The sequence below is a fragment of the Rhipicephalus sanguineus genome, unplaced genomic scaffold (genome assembly GCF_013339695.2).
Source record: "Rhipicephalus sanguineus isolate Rsan-2018 unplaced genomic scaffold, BIME_Rsan_1.4 Seq944, whole genome shotgun sequence".
Lineage (NCBI taxonomy): Eukaryota > Metazoa > Arthropoda > Arachnida > Ixodida > Ixodidae > Rhipicephalus > Rhipicephalus sanguineus.
Genome location: NW_023616348.1, coordinates 116,913 through 119,582, shown reverse-complemented (window position 1 = coordinate 119,582; position 2,670 = coordinate 116,913). Strand labels below are relative to the sequence as shown.

Here is a 2,670-nt window from a genome sequence, read left to right as displayed (position 1 = left end):
ACAGTGGCATACATGTATATCTGGTAGGGAAAGTTATAGTGACCGCCCCCCATCGTGGCGAAACCCCTGCCTTGATCCGGGCTTAAACATTTAAGACCAAAGCCTTAGATGCCGCATTAAACGTGAAATTCGACCGTCAACGTCGCGGACGAGCGATGCAAAAAAACATCGTCACGTGATGACGTCGTCATATGACGCCAGAGATCGCCAAAATATTGACGTCACGACGTAGCGTCATATAATGACGTCATCACACGACATCGCAGCGTGGTCAGAGGTGGTCCGATCACGGAGGCAATGGAAAACCAGGTGAGGTGCCTCCGATCTTGGAGGCAAAGTAAAACCACGTTAGGTGCAGAAAGCTTTTGAAGGGTGGCGAAGCAGGTGTCGGCGTTCCGCGGCGTCAGGGACGAGTGATGCAAAAATCATCATCACATGACATCGCCGTATGACGTCACAAATCGCCAAAACATGTGACGTCATTGCGACGCCCCGTGACGTAACGTCATATAATGACGTCATCACATGACATCCTAGCATGGTCAAAGGGGGTCTTATCACGAAGTCAATGCAAAACCACGTTAGGTGCGGAAAGCTTTCGAAGGGTGGCGGGGCAGGATCAACACATCGACTGAGAAGAAAAAGATGGCTTTCGCCTTCGAGTCGTCCTAAGTTCATGGGAAAGCCGTTTAGCACCAAGCACTACCGCAAGTGGCATAGCGGTGGTGCCGCCGTCTCTGGCTTTCGGCTTGAGAGGTGCATTCGTTTCTGAGCTATGAGGAGCATTTCCGCTCTTAGCAGCTTGGAGAATTCCAACCTCGTAAAAAAAAAAGTGGCAAGTTACAAGGACCCCAAGCAGCTGCACAGTTACATACCTTTAGAAGCTTTTCGGCTGTGAAGACGGCGGTTCTCGCGTCGACTTTGTCATTGCACCGTGGCACCAATGGAGCATGCGCCATCGTTCTACCACTACCCAAATCAGATTGCCGTTCCGCTTGTCTTAACATTGCCGGAGGAACGCACAACGACACCCGACTACTGGATGCTCCAGCCATCGTGGGATTCCGCATCGAAAGGGACACTGTCAAGTCCGCCAACTATAAAGGAGCAGCGACCATCGCGACCGCTTTGTGGGCTCGGTGGCTGCGCCACAACGCTGACTTCTAACACGCTGGTTTTCGCCGTGGAGATGATCACCGCCGCTGTTTGCCACGTGTTGCTGCCTCTTCTGCAGACGGTATGCACCGTGGCACCAATGGAGCATGCGCCGTCGTTCTACCACTACCCAAATCAGATTGCCGTTCCGCTTGTCTTAACATTGCCGGAGGAACGCACAACGACACCCGACTACTGGATGCTCCAGCCATCGTGGGATTCCGCATCGAAAGGGACACTGTCAAGTCCGCCAACTATAAAGGAGCAGCGACCATCGCGACCGCTTTGTGGGCTCGGTGGCTGCGCCACAACGCTGACTTCTAACACGCTGGTTTTCGCCGTGCAGGTTAGTGCTAAATACAGCCTTTTTAATAAGAAATCTAGCGATTATTGTTTGGTGCAGCTCCCGAGCCCCCAGTGCTGCCTTGCTCTGTTTGGTGAATGTGTGCATAGTCCTTGCTGTTGCTGTCAGGGGATGTGGAAACCAATCCAGGGCCTAGTATGAACGATGTTCTCGCTGAGCTACAGAAGCTGACAGCCGGGCAAAGCAAGCTAATCACTTAGGTGCAAAGCCTAAAGAATCAAGTTATGAGCACCGATAAAACACTGACGGACCTAAGTAAGCGAATGACTGAACTTGAGCAACACTACCAGGCACTCATGCCCTTACGAAACGAATTAGAGGCAGTGCATGCTGCTACTGGCGAAACTGGTCGCCTGGTGTCTAACCTCGAGAGCCGCATAGACGTCGCTGACAACCGGTCTCGTAGAAATAACTTAATATTGTATGGCATTCCTGATTCCAACCCTTCTGAAACTTTTACGCAGTCCGAAAAATTATTCATTGATAACATTCGTGAGCACATGCACATAAGCCTTGATGACAAGGAAATTGAGCGTGCCCACCGGCTGGGACGGTACTCACCTGGCCGTAACCGCCCCATCATAGTGAAATTTGCGCTACAAAACTAAAGAATTAGTCCTGGCTGGCGGTCGTAAGTTAAAGGGGACTAGTTGCGCAATTGGCGAAGATTTTTCACCAGCCGTTCGAAACGCCCGCAAGCATCTTACTGCTTTCGGCAAAAGTAAAGGAACGCCCTTCAAACTACGTTTCAAGACACTTGTAATAGGATCGAAACGCTATGAATATGATGAATCATCCAATACCGTTAAACAGAGTCATTAGCAATCAAAGCGCAACAGAGGCTCACGAAACCCTCGCCCTATTGCCACAACGAATAGACTTTCCTTATCTGTTATTTTCACTAACGCCCGTAGTTTTCTTCCAAAGCGTGAAGAGATATCAGGTCTTGTTTCTTCATCTAGCAGCAATTTACTAATCATAACAGAAACGTGGCTCACGGGCGCTATCAGTGACAACGAGGTATTATCAGACTTGCCAAACTTCGAAGTTCATCGTCATGACCGCCTAGGAACACGAGGTGGGGGAGTTTTTATAGCATTCAGCAAGCAATTACCTTGCACAACAATTGCACCTCCTGCAGGCCTCGAGAT

The 2,670-nt window shown here is 50.1% G+C and overlaps 1 pseudogene; it reads left to right on the top strand.

Moving 5' to 3' along the window:
* The first annotated feature begins 943 nt into the window (after nucleotides 1-943).
* On the top strand, nucleotides 944-2,341 carry LOC125756845 (uncharacterized; annotated as a pseudogene).
* Nucleotides 2,342-2,670: the final 329 nt, after the last annotated feature.